The sequence below is a fragment of the Coregonus lavaretus genome (genome assembly GCF_964263955.1).
Source record: "Coregonus lavaretus genome assembly, chromosome: 13".
Lineage (NCBI taxonomy): Eukaryota > Metazoa > Chordata > Actinopteri > Salmoniformes > Salmonidae > Coregonus > Coregonus lavaretus.
The window spans coordinates 15,272,881-15,291,483 of NC_140000.1; positions in this window are offsets into that span (position 1 = coordinate 15,272,881).

Here is an 18,603-nt window from a genome sequence, read left to right on the forward strand (position 1 = left end):
CAAATTCCATGAGGACCGACCGTCCTCTCTTGGATTCCAGACAACCTGCTTAACTAGCTTACTGCTTCTGGCATCTACTGTATGGAGAGCAGTGGCAGCTGCTGCTGCTGTTGAAATAGTATTATGCTATGTATCCTCTTGGAAGGTTTGTAGGACTTTAACACTTTTTTTAATGGTTCTGGACACTGACTTCCTCCACAGCAGATGGCCCTTGTCTCGAAGAGGAGGAGATAAGTGATTTTGCTTCAATTTGATTAAGACATCTGTTGAGGAGGAAGTCAGGAAGACAATGAGATTTACCCATCTATCTACTGTATTGCTCTCTCCAAGAATAGGCTGAAGGTAATTTCCTCCCTTTCTGTTCCCTGTCCCTCAGTCTTAGGGCAGTGTGTCAGCATTTTAAAATTATGTAGGCTATCAAGAAAGTCAGATTTCCTTTTAGAATTGTGGAGAAAGTTAAAAGTTGGTGGCTTGATTTTTGTAGCAAATGTGTTTGTTGTAAATATGTACTCTTTCTCCCTCCTCCTCCTCTCTTTTGAGTGCTCTGTAATTCACACGTTGGTGGAATAGCAGGAAGTTAAGCGGGGACAGGACTGAGAAACAGGGTTAATTATCTCCCCACCACCCTGCTCTTAAAGGAAAATTCCCCCCCAAAACTATTTTGGTATTTGTTTCATTAGTCCATTGTTTATCAGCAAACACGTTTTCAAGATATGTAACTTTCAAATACAGGGATGATTTCTGTATTTTGAAAGTAACATATCTTGAAAACTTGATTGCTGACAAGAAAAACATTTTGGGACTACACACTTAGAAAACAAAGTGCTATTTAGAACCTAAAAGGGTTCTTCTACTGTCCCCATAGGAGAACCCTTTGAAGAACCCTTTTTGGTTCCAGGTAGAACCCTTTACAACAGTGGGTTCTACATGGAACCCAAAAGAGTTCTACCTTGAACCAAAAAGGGTTATTCTATGGGGACAGCCAAAGAATCCTTTTGGAACCCTTTTTTCTAAGAGTGTATGTCAACAAGGGACTAATGAATAAAAATTAAAATAAAGATCGTTTTTGGGTGGAGTTTTCCTTTAATTGTGTCTGGCAAAGAGAAACGGCAAGATCGGCGAGCCGCACGGCCGCCGACTCCAGACTCTCCTCTGTAATATGAAAATCAGCCTGTGAATGCAACTTTAATTACGCTTGTGAAACGTTGAGAGGTGAAGTGATTGGAGCAGACCCCGTCTACATAAATCAACAGCCTCTTCAATGTTTGTCCTCCCTCATCTGAATGGTTATATCTCTGAAATGAGGATACTTTATTAATGCTGATTTCAGATTCAGATACTCTGCAGAAGTTTTATGTCAACTTAATTGGTTGTTTTGCCTCACTTTTAAGAGTTAGTTTTTCATTATCACAATCTGGTGGTTAGGCGTTTTCTTTCACCTCGAGGGGTTAACTGTTCTTTTTTTTACAGCTGTTTTCAATACATTGCAGTGACGCACCTGCTTTCATTCATTTAGCGGCAACCCTCTATCCTCTGAGGCGTCGGCTAAATGAGCAAAATGTAATGGTCTACTGTCTCTCCCCTGTGACTGTCAATCAAATATGTATCCTTTCACTTTGCCTGACTATATCACATTTACATTTACATTTTAGTCATTTAGCAGACACTCTTATCCAGAGCGACTTACAGTTCGTGAGTGCATACATTTTTCATATTCCCTTACTGTGTCTCAATGAGAGAGATTTATACTGTATATTTACTATTTCTTTACTAAAGCCTGTTGTAACACATTCCTGCTTTATGAGAGGATCATTGATTTTCTGTGGGAGTGGAAGACAAATTAAGATGATTTTCATCACGCTGTTTATTCTGACTCCCCGCGTGAAGGTGAACATTTTTAATGTACTGCCCTTATCCAAAATGAGTTTTCGTTCCCTTTTGTTTAGAATACATATTGATAGCAGTTGGCCAAGGTTGTCGACCTCCAGGTTATTGCACTCGAGTTGATATTGATATCGTTATGAAGGCTGCGTAGGTGATTGATGGCTGGTGTATTTGCACTGTGTTCCTAGGAAGGTCAAAGGTCATAAAATGGCCCTCAGGTGTTGTGAACTTATGATTATCTGAGTACTACAGTAATTATGGGTGCAAAAATATTTGCAGCTGCCACACTGGAAAGGGGAGATGTATTGCATTATATAATATGGGGGTGTGTACCATAAAATATTTTCTTAAAGCTGATAATCCAGATGGTTTCGCTTTCTGAGTGATGGTTTGATTTCCATTTTGGCTGCTGCTGTTCTGTTAACTCGAGTTTGTATTGTATTTCCCAATCAATTAGAACTGTCTAAGTGACACATCAGTGCTGAAAATGGCAATTTGTGTGGAGCCTTGCTTTCAGCTCAGCCAACTCTCCCTGCAGGTCTCCTAGGAGGATTCAGTTGGACTAGTTTGTCAGTGCCTTGGACAGCCAGTTTATCTGGGCTTCCCCTCATAACCCACCCTTTCTGTTTCAGTCAGAACAATACTATACAGTGATCTCTGCTCTGCCACAGTACACAGAGTCGGTCAGGCCACACCATGGACAGGAGAGGAGAGAGAGAACTCTCCCTCTGAGCCTCATTAGGGATAGATTATGTAAAATACAGGGGAGCTAACTGTGCTTCACTGCAGCCGGGCCTGATTGCTGGGAGAAGAAAAGGGCCCCAGCAGTCATAGAGTGGATATGGTCTGCAGTGCAGCACATGAGATGAAGTTTCTCAGCAATTAAAACCAAAGACAATGTCCCACTCCTTTGAAATGCGGCTAAGAGGTTGTCGTTTCCACAGCCCCTTACCATCTTAACCATGTTTAACATGCAATCAAGACCGAGGGAAGGAGAAGGAGCATTCCCACTGGGCACACACTGGTTGAATCAATGTTGTTTCCACGTAATTTCATTGAAATTATGTGGAATAGACGTTGAATTGACGTCCGTGCCCAGTGGGTTGTGACGGTTGTAAATGTGTCTAGGCACTAGGCTCATCAACATCACCCTCAAACCCCCGTTGAGTGTTGTTGGGCTGTGTGTGTTTAGTGGGCTTATATATCACTCTCCCTGTTTCCTTTCATGTTGGGGATCATATTAACACACTTATTACCGCTGCATGCAATTACCAGGCCGTCAGCGAGGAACATAAAAAAAAATGCATCTGTCGAGTTTGCAGCCAACTTCTTCATAAACATGATCCACAGGAGTCTAATTAATCAGCAAATTGCATTATCTCTGTCTGAGAGAGGAGGTGCCATTCATGTATGAGGATGAATCTTTCTGCCTTTTACCCAAGCTGCCTGGCTGCCTACACTCACTCTGGTAGATCTGAAATAATAATGGACTGCCCTCGTCTTTACCGCGTGGTTTTACGTCCCTTTAATGAATGTGTTATCATCATCACCCTCCTCCCCCCTTCACCCGCTCATCCAGCGCCCCTCCCACCAGGGGAGAATTCTTCACGTGTTACTAATGGTCCCTAATCATTACTCCTTTTTCCCCCCTCCTCCACTGATCTGATCTATCTTTTAGAGGCCGTGAGTGACTGGTGGAAATGGAGATAAATTGAAGGGAAAGACATTCTGGATGTTTCCCTGGATATTCAGAGGGAATGGGGACAGTTTCAATTAGACGCCCTGCCTCTCACCCTAACCAACAGCCCCCATCAGGACTCATGGAGTTTAACCCTGGTGTAGAGGTGAAGACAGTGATACCATATATTATTAACTAACTCACTATCTCTCCTATATGTCCTTTGAATCAGGATCCTGCATGTAAGAGGGTCTATTGTGTGTGGGGGGGTTCCAGAAAGGCTCAGAGTATTTTAGGCTCTTTGTGATCCACCATGCTCTATGTCAGGGGTACTCAAGTACTATTTGAGAAGGTCTGGTCACACAAATGTCCTAAGTGGCAAAGGTCCGAATGGATAGTCATTTATCGGCATAGTAACAAGCCCCCACCTCGCAACCAATGCAACCTCAAACTGTTCACACCCCTCATGTTGGCAGAGAGAAAATGTTGCAGTTTTAAAGCTAATTACTTGCAATTCTACACATTTTGGCATGTGGAGGAGAGAAATTGTTGCCATTTTAAGCCTAATTTCCTGCAATTCTACACATTTTGCCATTCCTTATATGTGTTCATATACCTGGGGTCGAAGCCCGACTGAGTTCCAAGAAAAAAAGAAAAAAAAAGTGTCCGCAGTCCGCCTGTTGAGTATGACTATAATGGTCTCCATGACAACATGGACTGTACAGTAGTGATCTTAACAGCCATATAATAACTCCAGCCGTGTGGCTGGAGTATAGGAGCAGCTAGGACATCAATAGCAGGCATTATAGTTAATGAGTGGTGTATGTATCTCACATTTACATTAAATTACTCCTGAGACCCTGAGTAGCCTATGTATTGCTTCTATGGTAATCTTGCTCCACACCGTACCAAATGGATACTACACTGAGTGTACAAAACATTAGGAACACTTTCCAAATATTGAGTTGCACCCCATTTTGCCCTCAGAACAGCCTCAATTTGTCGGGGCATGGACTCTACAAGGTGTCGAAAGCATTCCACAGGGATGCTGGTCCACGTTGACTCCAATGCTTCCCACAGTTGTGTCAAGTTGGCTGAATGTCCTTTGGGTGGTGGACCATTCTTGATACACACGGGAAACTGTTGAGTGTGAAAAACACAGCAGCGTTGCAGTTCTTGACACACTCAAACCGGTGCGCCTTCCACCTACTACCATACCCCGTTCAAAGGCATTTCAATCCTTTGTCGTGCCCAGTCACCCTCTGAATGGCACACATACACAATCCATGTCTCAATTGTCTCAAGGCTTAAAAATCCTTATTTAACCTGTCTCCCCCCCTTCATCTACACTGATTGAAGTGGATTTAACAGGTGACATCAATAAGGGATCATAGCTTCCACCTGGTCAGTCTATGCCATGGAAAGAGCAGGTGTTCCTAAATGTTTTGTACACTCAGTGCGTATGACTGTGGGAAATGGATTTGATGCAGGTAGAATAAGGAGCGCAGCCAGGATGTCAGATAACAGAGCGGACTTGAGTCCCTACACTGCCGTAGCAGCCCTGCATGCGCGGCCCCAGCCCCAACCACACTGGTGATTACAGATAAGAGCTGTGTTTGTGTAGCTTTATTAACGCATTTCTGCCACTGCCACAGTTTGCAGCATCTCTGTGTGTCACTAACAGGATAATCAACTTGTTTATCCCTGAATGAAGCTGAGCGAGATAATGGACACACATATTACAGTACACACTGGTACACACACACACACAGGTATACGCACAGACACTATGCAGACACTCAGGGATGGAGGTATGATCAATTCCCTGTTGGATCCACCAAATGCTGTAGATTTCAATCTTTTCATTTTGAACTACAGCAGAATTGTTTCAAGTCACCCACTTGAGCACTGCATTATATTACTATGGGATAAAACATTTATTACATTTTCTTGCAATGCTAACTCAAAAGTCAGGAAATGTCAAATTTTTATGCTGTTTTGTATTTTCCTCAAACTGGACCGTCCCAAACATGACTCATCTACTTCAAAGAGCCTCTGTAAGTTGAAGCAGTGACTAGCTTTCAAGACCTTGAGGATATTTCTGAAAATACTCACTCTCTCCTAAATCTGTATCTCCTGAGAAGCTGTGCTAGCAGTGGGTTTTCTGTTGGCTTTGTGCTTAGCCTGGAGTCTTTAAGTGCAGCGCTGTGGCTGCCTCCCCCAACCTCTCCTTAAGCCCTTCTGTGGCTTCTTCAGTTCAGTTCCTGTCTGGCTTGCGGGTGAGGTTCAAATTGCTATTCTTAATCTTTAAGTACCTCTGATATCAGCCAGGACTTTTTAATAAAACTCACTGTGGCCTAAAGGCTTTATATAACAACCACTCTTTTTGTTTTCATATCTGGCCATTCTAGTTTCATTACTTCATTCAAAGTATTATAATGGGGTAAGGTAAGCCAAAGCAAAGCCTCTTGATGATCTCTTCTACTGTCTCATTTGTTTGAATGAAATGAAATGTAGGCCTATGGGTGTTTTCATCTGTGTAATTACTTTTGTAAAATTGTTATGAGTATGAATTGTTATAAACATAAGACGTAATATATTATGGTCTGTATCCTTTGCCATGGATGGCATTTTCGGAGGAGGCATTCATGGATGAAGTGCAGGAACAGTACAGCGTGTTCCCAACCACACTGCACAGCTTGCCAGCCTGCCTGCTTCCTTAGAGAGCTGGAGTTGCTTAACAGCTATCCATGTCCTTAGCCACATCATGAGGAGGACTTGGGCCTCACCAAAGCCCTTCTTCAAATACATTTAACTATGTACCCATACACAAAGTAACAAACTGGAGAGGTTGTCAGTGTTTATGTGAATTTCTTTGTGTCCTGTTGGCTTTCAGACCAATGGCTCAATTTCATAGCATCATGTTTTGTTTGAGCTGCACTCAATCTGTCATGTTTTACAAATAGGACTGAAGAGTTTGTAGTATGTGACAGTTGGGTGTCGTTAAATCACATATATTACTTGGACTTGTAATCAGCTAAGGGGATACGAAATAATCAGAATGGGAGGGGGGGAGAAACTCAAGGGGAGACATGTTTGCATAATTCACCACTAGTCTGTCATTGATTGCGAGATTAAACATTTGAGGGGCGTTGACAAGAATAAATAGCAGCTCTTTCCCTGGTAATCACTGGTCATTGGCATTTACACTTAACCGGTTCTCTCTGAAGTGACTTGGAGAGCTGGCATTAAACAAGACAGCAGAGACCTTTACTGCGCTCTCTCTCACTGGTCACGTCAGGAGTCTATTGAGAAGACAGAGGGTAGGAGAGGATGGATGTCAGAGAAATTAAAATCTAATCAGAGAGGGTCCCTATGAGGTCCTGAGAGAGGCATTCATTTAACACCAGTAGAAACACCAGGACAGAGTTTTTCCTAGTAAGAACCAATGACTGTAGGGTATACGGAAAGACATACTACCTGAGAATGACCTTTCACATCAACCAAACTATAGCAGTCCAGGTGGTAATGTCCATTATTAGATGACTCCTGGGTTTAACTCCTGTTCTATTTCATACAACCATCTGGACTCTTGGTATGAACCATTCCCAGGCTGCGATTGGATGTTTGCTCTTCATTTTTGCAGGTTAACGTATTCAGTAATGTTAGTAACAGCGTTTAGATCCCATCTTTCCACCCACACTGTTGTCAACTCGATAAACAAGGTTGATGAACGTCATGCCTTTTACTAAGAAATTGTAATCCGCCTGGTATGAAATGTATCTTCCTACAGACCTGAATGTACCACCCAATTAGATGAGTGCATCGCTGCATTTATCCCATGTCCCAAACAGCTTGTTAGTAAGCAGATGCACAGAGACACAGAAACATTCTGAAGAGGGATCAAGGGATTTTCTGAAATACAGTGAGGGAAAAAAGTATTTGATCCCCTGCTGATTTTGTACGTTTGCCCACTGACAAAGAAATTATCAGTCTATAATTTTAATGGTAGGTTTATTTGAACAGTGAGAGACAGAATAACAACAACAAAATCCAGAAAAACGCATGTCAAAAATATTATAAATTGATTTGCATTTTAATGAGGGAAATAAGTATTTGACCCCTCTCAATCAGAAAGATTTCTGGCTCCCAGGTGTCTTTTATACAGGTAACGAGCTGAGATTAGGAGCACACTCTTAAAGGGAGTGCTCCTAATCTCAGCTTGTTACCTGTATAAAAGACACCTGTCCACAGAAGCAATCAATCAGATTCCAAACTCTCCACCATGGCCAAGACCAAAGAGCTCTCCAAGGATGTCAGGGACAAGATTGTAGACCTACACAAGGCTGGAATGGGCTACAAGACCATCGCCAAGCAGCTTGGTGAGAAGGTGACAACAGTTGGTGCGATTATTCACAAATGGAAGAAACACAAAATAACTGTCAATCTCCCTCGGCCTGGGGCTCCATGCAAGATCTCACCTTGTGGAGTTGCAATGATCATGAGAACGGTGAGGAATCAGCCCAGAACTACACGGGAGGATCTTGTCAATGATCTCAAGGCAGCTGGGACCATAGTCACCAAGAAAACAATTGGTAACACACTACGCCGTGAAGGACTGAAATCCTGCAGCGCCCGCAAGGTCCCCCTGCTCAAGAAAGCACATATACATGCCCCTCTGAAGTTTGCCAATGAACATCTGAATGATTCAGAGGAGAACTGGGTGAAAATGTTGTGGTCAGATGATACCAAAATCGAGCTCTTTGGCATCAACTCAACTCGCTGTGTTTGGAGGAGGAGGAATGCTGCCTATGACCCCAAGAACACCATCCCCACCGTCAAACATGGAGGTGGAAACATTATGCTTTGGGGGTGTTTTTCTGCTAAGGGGACAGGACAACTTCACCGCACCAAAGGGACGATGGACAGGGCCATGTACCGTCAAATCTTGGGTGAGAACCTCCTTCCCTCAGCCAGGGCATTGAAAATGGGTCGTGGATGGGTATTCCAGCATGACAATGACCCAAAACACACGGCCAAGGCAACAAAGGAGTGGTTCAAGAAGAAGCACATTAAGGTCCTGGAGTGGCCTAGCCAGTCTCCAGACCTTAATACCATATAAAATCTGTGGAGGGAGCTGAAGGTTCGAGTTGCCAAACATCAGCCTCGAAACCTTAATGACTTGGAGAAGATCTGCAAAGAGGAGTGGGACAAAATCCCTCCTGAGATGTGTGCAAACCTGGTGGCCAACTACAAGAAACGTCTGACCTCTGTGATTGCCAACAAGGGTTTTGCCACCAAGTACTAAGTCATGTTTTGCAGAGGGGTCAAATACTTATTTCCTTCATTAAAATGCAAATGAATTTATAACATTTTTGACATGCGTTTTTCTGTATTTTTTTGTTGTTATTCTGTCTCTCACTGTTCAAATAAACCTACCATTAAAATTATAGACTGATCATTTCTTTGTCAGTGGGCAAACGTACAAAATCAGCAGGGGATCAAATACTTTTTTCCCTCACTGTAATTACGTTATTTCTAAAATAATAAATGCTTTAGTAATTCTGCCTGTGTTTGTGCGACTGCCTGCCTATAGGTTCTGAGTCAGTAGTTTGCTTGTAACATACAGAAGTAGACTGTCAGATCCATGTGAAAAGGGAGATTTGTTTAGAGCGTGTGCCACTGTGTATCCCCTAATTAAACTTTAGTCTAAAATTAGAAGTAATTGGACCGCTACAGTAGTAAAGTGAGTGGATTGCTACGTGGAGTCATCAGGACCGTTTCCAACTCTTGAAACGCTTCCCTGCATGTGGTATTCTAAACATCTCATCTCTGTCATATAGCAACTAATGATAGTACCTCAATATCTCCACAAGCCAAAATACTTGTCACTCAATTCGGTATAATACACACAGCAGGCTTCAGATGTACGATTTTTATGATTTATGAAATAAATCCCCCCGTCTACCACAATCCAGGAAGTTTTGCATGAGTCTCTCACTGCTGGATCCCTGCTCAGTTGCAGCAGCTTACCTTGCAGGCGTTGTGAGTGAGTTTATGATAGGCAGAAAGGTGTGGAAGATCACCAGTGAATCCCCAGGGGCTCTGAGTCCTACCTTCAGCTCCTCTTCATCTCCTCCCCAGCCCCTAGATACAGGACAGGGGTGTTTCTCCACATCTATTAGGCCTGTAAATGTGATGTACACATCAACACACGCCACTGTATTTCTGTTCGCCATCGTTAAAAACGGTAACTACTTTTTTGGCAACCACCCTTCATCATAGGATTACACAGCAGCACCCAGTATGAATTTTTTATGATTTCTTTGAGAGAACGGAGAGGAATGGAGAGTTTCTGAATGTGCTCTCATGAGAATTGAGATACGGGGGAGGGGAAGTTGAATAAGGGATGGAGAGGGGGGAATGGTAAGGAGAAGGAAATGGGAAAATGGAGGGCAAGAGTAAATAAAATATTAGTGGAGCGTTTGTGTGTACTGCACTAAGCAGACAGTCTGGGTCCAGTGGCAGTGAAGTGTGTGAAACAGAGAGGGGGAGAGGCGTGGGGAGGTGCTACTCAGAAAGGCAGGGACCGGTACAGGCTGAATAATGTTGCTGCAAAGAGATGAAAACACACACACACTCAACAGCATAAGTGAAGACAGTGGTGTCTCCAGTCCTGAGTGTGCAACTTCAATGCTCTGTAGCTTAAGTGCATATAGCCAGCCACACAAAATTAAACCTATGTCTCATGTCAGCTCGGACATATAGCAGGACATGTAATAAAAATGAATGATCAGGGCTGGGTGGAGGCAGGAAACACACAAATTCTACCCCAATGGATTGTTCTTCCAAACCCTTTCAGCTCGGTCTCTGAATGTACAAACACATCCAGCCAGTGCCCCTCTGATCCCTACTCAAGTAAATGGAGAGTGGGCAATTTCCCACCCGTGTGTGTGTGTGTGTATGTTAGAATTTTTATTTTTTTCAGAGCATAAAAACACAGCACAAATGGTGACCAATCATGCACTGGGAATTTATGGAGTGCTTTTAACATGGCTGGTTTTCAGGCATTTAGAAGGACCAAGCGAGACAAAGCAGAGGGAAGGAGGATGAGGGGTGGAGAGAGATTTGGGAGGTAGTGGTGATAAAGAATGGGAGAGGGGAGGATAATTGAGCTGTACATCATACCTACTTTATTTGCAGTGTAGAACTAGCTCTCTGGCTTCCTGGAAGAGCTGAAGGTGCTTTAAAGCTAGAATCTGCAGTTGGAACAATAACAAAGCTCCCCCTGCCCTGAAGGATGGGCCTGGAGAAATGTAACCACTCTCAAATTCATAGACAGAGCTATGGATGTAAGGACCGATTAACCATGATATAAAAATTATAGTTTCAACCATGTTTTGAGGCTATACAGTGTTTGTTTACGTTTATGTTATTTACAAACATTGGAGTAAAAAAAGCTTATATTCTAGGTTCTGATGGGGTACCACAGTTGAACTAAGCTCATGAGGCATTTATATGTTATATTCTTTAAAAATCAATGGGTATATACACTGCTCAAAAAAATTAAGCGAACACTTAAACAACACATCCTATATCTGAATGAATGAAATAATCTTATTAAATACTTTTTTCTTTACATAGTTGAATGTGCTGACAACAAAATCACACAAAAATTATCAATGGAAATCAAATTTATCAACCCATGGAGGTCTGGATTTGGAGTCACCCTCAAAATTAAAGTGGAAAACCACACTACAGGCTGATCCAACTTTGATGTAATGTCCTTAAAACAAGTCAAAATGAGGCTCAGTAGTGTGTGTGGCCTCCACGTGCCTGTATGACCTCCCTACAACGCCTGGGCATGCTCCTGATGAGGTGGCAGATGGTCTCCTGAGGGATCTCCTCCCAGACCTGGACTAAAGCATCCGCCAACTCCTGGACAGTCTGTGGTGCAATGTGGCGTTGGTGGATGGAGCGAGACATGATGTCCCAGGTGCTCAATTGGATTCAGGTCTGGGGAACGGGCGGGCCAGTCCATAGCATCAATGCCTTCCTCTTGCAGGAACTGCTGACACACTCCAGCCACATGAGGTCTAGCATTGTCTTGCATTAGGAGGAACCCAGGGCCAACCGCACCAGCATATGGTCTCACAAGGGGTCTGAGGATCTCATCTCGGTACCTAATGGCAGTCAGGCTACCTCTGGCGAGCACATGGAGGGCTGTGCGGCCCCCCAAATAAATGCCACCCCACACCATGACTGATCCACCGCCAAACCAGTCATGCTGGAGGATGTTGCAGGCAGCAGAACATTCTCCACTGCGTCTCCAGACTCTGTCACGTCTGTCACATGTGCTCAGTGTGAACCTGCTTTCATCTGTGAAGAGCACAGGGCGCCAGTGGCGAATTTGCCAATCTTGGTGTTCTCTGGCAAATGCCAAACGTCCTGCACGGTGTTGGGCTGTAAGCACAACCCCCACCTGTGGATGTCGGGCCCTCATACCACCCTCATGGAGTCTGTTTCTGACCGTTTGAGCAGACACATGCACATTTGTGGCCTGCTGGAGGTCATTTTGCAGGGCTCTGGCAGTGCTCCTCCTGCTCCTCCTTGCACAAAGGCGGAGGTAGCGGTCCTGCTGCTGGGTTGTTGCCCTCCTACGGCCTCCTCCACGTCTCCTGATGTACTGGCCTGTCTTCTGGTAGCGCCTCCATGCTCTGGACACTACGCTGACAGACACAGCAAACCTTCTTGCCACAGCTCGCATTGATGTGCCATCCTGGATGAGCTGCACTACCTGAGCCACTTGTGTGGGTTGTAGACTCCGTCTCATGCTACCACTAGAGTAAAAGCACCGCCAGCATTCAAAAGTGACCAAAACATCATCCAGGAAGCATAGGAACTGAGAAGTGGTCTGTGGTCACCACCTGTAGAACCACTTCTTTATTGGGGGTGTCTTGCTAATTGCCTATAATTTCCACCTGTTGTCTATTCCATTTGCACAACAGCATGTGCAATTTATTGTCAATCAGTGTTGCTTCCTAAGTGGACAGTTATTTCACAGAAGTGTGATTGACTTGGAGTTACATTGTGTTGTTTAAGTGTTCCCTTTATTTTTTTGAGCAGTGTATAATTAATTTAGAAGTCCAAAAATGGATGTAGCAACTAAGGATTCTAGCTTGAAAGGAAACTGACTTTCCATGTACAAATAATAGCAGGAGAGGAGAGGGGGTGGGAGGATGGGACAGTGGACCTCAGGTTGAGGTCAGTGCTATAGTGCTAACATATCACATTTTACAAGGTTGTCATGGAAGGTAAATCAACTGTATACTGGAGCCTATTGACTGTCTGTGTCTGGGAGATAAGTGTTCCAAGGGAAGTTTGTCTGTGTTGCTACCAATACTTTTTGGCAGAACAATATACTGTATATCTCTATATATATGGCTCTAGACTTTTTGGTATTTGATGTCGTCACTCTGCCATAGTTGACATTAATTATTGAATTCAAACATACTCTGACTCTCTCTCCCTTCCCCTTTCTCTCTCCCACTCATCTCTCCTGTGCACTGTTCTGTCCTGCCCCGCCTCTTCTGTTCATCTTGTCTTTTCCTCCCCTCCTCTCCTTTTCCCCCTTTCACTCTGTCTGCACTTTTCATGGTGCCATTCCACACATGTGCTCACACACACCAGCGCTGGCAAGATTTCTTCCTATTCATTGCTGACCAAAGTGTTCTCCCCTCACAACGCAACTTTGCAGATTGGATAATGCATGAACTACCTCAAGACAAGTTATTTCAACACTTATCATCCATTTAGGAAAAGGAACAGGTGCTAATGCTTTGTGGAAGGAGATGGATGAAATGAGACCAAGGGTATTCTCAACATGGAACTCTGAAAGTTTAGGTCTTAAGTCAGACAAGAACAAAAATGTGTAGCATGTCACAACAAGTAGGAGATTGGGCTGAGAAAAAACGTAAGTACTCTTAAGTTGCCTGACTGCACTTCAAGTTCCCAGAAGCACCTGCTCCTCTGTGAAATATAATAAAATAATATTGGAGAAAACTACCAGACTGCATCCTCCATTAACTTGCATGAATGCATCGATGTGCTTCAGATTCTGCACTAATAATGGCTTGTATCAAGGCGGTGATGTCACTGTGACATGATGCCAGAACTTCTGAGGCTGCATCAAAGGTCATCATCCAATAAAACGACAGCTTCATAAAGACATTCTGAAATGAAATTCATCCCTCAAACTTATTCATTGATTGCCATCTTCCTTCACTCTCTCCCTCTCCCCATATCTCTCTCATCCTCTCATCCTCATTATGTCTCCTCCAACTATGGAGCTCCAACCGCTGCATATCATTCACAGGGACCTCCTGGGGGCAGGCACTGTAATAGCCTCATTTCCACCATTTAGGCATTGTACAGTCATTGTGATGGGTTATTTGGTGGTGATTTACGTTGGACCGTGGCCCCTGAAGGAATCACATTTCACAGTGATGAAGGCTGTCACCGGGACGACTGAGTGCCTCGCTGAGCCGAAGAATGGGCCGCGTGCCCCCCTGAATTTTAGCAGGTATACAGTGCCTTGCAAAAGTATTCATCTCCCTTGGCGTTTTTCCTAAATAACTTGTTTCAAAAAATTATACAAAATAAATAACGGAAAAGTGGTGCGTGCATATGTATTTGCTATGAAGCCCCTAAATAAGATATGGTGCAACCAATTATCTTCAGAAGTCACATAAATAGTTAGATTGCACACAGATGGACACATGATCTGTCACATGACCTCAGTATATATACACCTGTTCTGAAAGGCCCCAGAGTCTGCAACATCACTAAGCAAGTGGCACCATCAAGCAAGCGCCACCATGAAGACCAAGGAGCTCTCCAAACAGGTCAGGGACAAAGTTGTGGAGAAGTACAGATCAGGGTTGGGTTTTTTAAATATATATCAGAAACTTTGAACATCCCACAGAGCACCATTAAATCCATTATTAAAAAATCGAAAGAATATGGCATCACAACAAACCTGCCAAGAGAGGGCCGCCCACCAAAACTCACGGACCAGGCAAGGAGGGCATTAATCAGAGAGGCAACAAAGAGACCAAAGATAACCCTGAAGGAGCTGCAAAGCTCCACAGCGGAGATTGGAGTATCTGGCCATAGGACCACTTTAAGCCGTACACTCCACAGAGCTGGGCTTCACAGAAGAGTGGCCAGAAAAAAGCCATTGCTTAAAGAAAAAAATATGCAAACACAGCTGGTGTTTGCCAAAAGGCATGTGGGAGACTCCCCAAACATATGGAAGAAGGTACTCTGGTCAGATGAGATGGCACTAAATACAGGGAAATTCTTGAGGGAAAACTGTTTCACAGAGATTTGAGACTGGGACGGAGGTTCACCTTCCAGCAGGACAATGACCCTAAGCATACTGCTAAAGCAACACTCGAGTGGTTTAAGGGGAAACATTTAAAATATCTTGGAATGGCCTAGTCATAGCCCAGACCTCAATCCATTTGAGAATATGTGGGATGACTTAAAGATTGCTGTACACCAGCGGAAACCATCCAACTTGAAGGAGCTGGAGCAGTTTTGCCTTGAAGAATGGGCAAAAATCCCAGTGGCTAGATGTGCCAAATTTATAGAGACATACCCCAAGAGACTTGCAGCTGTAATTGCTGCAAAAGGTGGCTCTACAAAGTATTGACTTTGGGGGGGGTGAATAGTTATGCATGCTCAAGTTCTGTTTTTTTGTCTTATTTCTTGTTTGTTTCACAATAAAAAATATTTTGTATCTTCAAAGTGGTAGGCATGTTGTGTAAATGAAATGATACAAACCCCCAAAAAATCCATTTTAATTCCAGGTTGTAAGGCAACAAAATAGGAAAAATGCCAAGGGGGATGAATACTTTCGCAAGCCACTGTAATTGGCAAGAGCCAAGGCTTCTTAACAGCTTCTACCCCCAAGCCATAAGACTCCTGAACAGCTAATCATGGCTACCCAGACTATTTGCTTTGATTTTCCACTGGCCTTGAAAACAAAGTAGGGCAGAGGGTTATACCTACATTACTGTATGTAGCGTTAGTGTGTAACTCTGGAGGACATTCTCTGCACAACTGTGTCAGTCCATCAGATGGAGATATTCATTAAGAATGGGTTGTGGTCATGGATCATACCCTGCAGAAAGGCATCCTAGCATCCTCTGTGTGTTGAGCTGGTCTCTAATGATGACATCCATAGAGAGTGGTAGCTAATGGCAACATCACTGACTGTGAGTTGAGTGTTTGGCTCAGTAACAGGGAGGCAGAAGCAGGCGTGTCTTCAGTAAACCGCGTTAAGATGCCATTTTCATAATTCTTCTCCCTCAGGTTGGGTGCAGTTACAGTTAATGTTGTGTGGAGCCGGAGTGGGCAGAGGGCCCATTTAGTGCTCTTCAAAGGGCCCTCGTCGCTCATAATTAGGGGAGCCATTTGAAGACGCGCTGTGAATAAAAAACAGCGCCACAATACACAAGTGTCTCAAGGGGGGTGGCCTCAAAGTCCAAGAACCTTTTAGAGAGAGAGAGAGAGAGAGGAAAAAGAACACTTCGCTTGTTTGTTATGTACAGTGAGGGAAAAAAGTATTTGATCCCCTGCTGATTTTGTACGTTTGCCCACTGACAAAGAAATGATCAGTCTATAATTTTAATGGTAGGTTTATTTGAACAGTGAGAGACAGAATAACAACAACAAAAATCCATAAAAACACATGTCAAAAATATTATAAATTGATTTGCATTTTAATGAGGGAAATAAGTATTTGATCCCCTCTCAATCAGAAAGATTTCTGGCTCCCATGTGTCTTTTATACAGGTAACAAGCTGAGAATAGGAGCACACTCTTAAAGGGAGTGCTCCTAATCTCAGCTTGTTACCTGTATAAAAGACACCTGTCCACAGAAGCAATCAATCAATCAGATTCCAAACTCTCCACCATGGCCAAGACCAAAGAGCTCTCCAAGGATATCAGGGACAAGATTGTAGACCTACACAAGGATGGAATGGGCTACAAGACCATCGCCAAGCAGCTTGGTGAGAAGGTGACAACAGTTGGTGCGATTATTCGCAAATGGAAGAAACACAAAAGAACTGTCAATCTCCCTCGGCCTGGGGCTCCATGCAAGATCTCACCTCGTGGAGTTGCAATGATCATGAGAACGGTGAGGAATCAGCCCAGAACTACACGGGAGATCTCAATGATCTCAAGGCAGCTGGGACCATAGTCACCAAGAAAACAATTGGTAACACACTACGCCGTGAAGGACTGAAATCCTGCAGTGCCCGCAAGGTCCCCCTGCTCAAGAAAGCACATATACAGGGCCGTCTGAAGTTTGCCAATGAACATCTGAATGATTCAGAGGAGAACTGGGTGAAAGTGTTGTGGTCAGATGAGACCAAAATCGAGCTCTTTGGCATCAACTCAACACGCCGTGTTTGGAGGAGGAGGAATGCTGCCTATGACCCCAAGAACACCATCCCCACCGTCAAACATGGAGGTGGAAACATTTTGCTTTGGGGGTGTTTTTCTGCTAAGGGAACAGGACAACTTCACTGCATCAAAGGGACGATGGACAGGGCCATGTACCGTCAAATCTTGGGTGAGAACCTCCTTCCCTCAGCCAGGGCATTGAAAATGGGTCGTGGATGGGTATTCCAGCATGACAATTACCCAAAACACATGGCCAAGGCAACAAAGGAGTGGCTCAAAGGAGTGGCATTATTTTATTTATTTTATTTTATTTCACCTTTATTTAACCAGGTAAGCCAGTTGAGAACAAGTTGTCATTTACAACTGCAACCTGGCCAAGATAAAGCAAAGCAGTGCGATAAAAACAACAACACAGAGTTACATATGGGGTAAAACAAAACATAAAGTCAAAAATACAACAGAAAATATATATACAGTGTGTGCGAATGTAGCAAGTTATGGAGGTAAGGCAATAAATAGGCTATAGTGTAAAATAATTACAATTAGTATTAACACTGGAATGATAGATGTGCAAGAGATGATTTGCAAATAGAGATCCTGGGGTGCAAATTAGCAAAATAAATAACAATATGGGGATGAGGTAGTTGGGTGGGCTGTGTACAGGTGCAGTGATCGGTAAGGTGCTCTGACAACTGATGCTTAATGTTAGTGATGGAGATAAGAGTCTCCAGCTTCAGAGATTTTTGCAATTCGTTCCAGTCATTGGCAGCAGAGAACTGGAAGGAATGGCGGCCAAAGGAGGTGTTGGCTTTGGGGATTACCAGTGAGATATACCTGCTTGAGCGTATACTACGGGTGGGTGTTGCTATGGTGACCAATGAGCTAAGATAAGGCGGGGATTTGCCTAGCAGTGATTTATAGATGGCCTGGAGCCAGTGGGTTTGGCGACGAATATGTAGTGAGGACCAGCCAACAAGAGCGTACAGGTCACAATGGTGGGTAGTATATGGGGCTTTGGTGACAAAACGGATGGCACTGTGATAGACTACATCCAATTTGCTGAGTAGAGTGTCGGAGGCTATTTTGTAAATGACATCGCCGAAGTCAAGGATCGGTAGGATAGTCCGTTTTACGAGGACATGTTTGGCAGCATGTGTGAAGGAGGCTTTGTTGCGAAATAGGAAGCCGAATCTAGATTTAACTTTGGATTGGAGATTCTTTTTTCATTTTTCATTTTTTTTCATTTTTGTTTTTTTTCATTTTTTTTTTTTCATTTTTTTTTATTCCCCTTTATTACTTTTCAACCCCACCATCCTTTCCCTACTTGGAGTAAATTAGTGAACAACAACGCCCAGGCCTCTACTTCCGGTCTATACTTACTATCTACACCTTATAGACAGAGTTAATTTTACAATAATTCTATATCTATATATATATATATATATATATATACATATATATATATACATATATATATATATATATATATATATATATATATATATATATATATATTTTTTTTTTTTTGCTCCTAAACTTCTTCTACTCTCAACCTCTCCGATCAT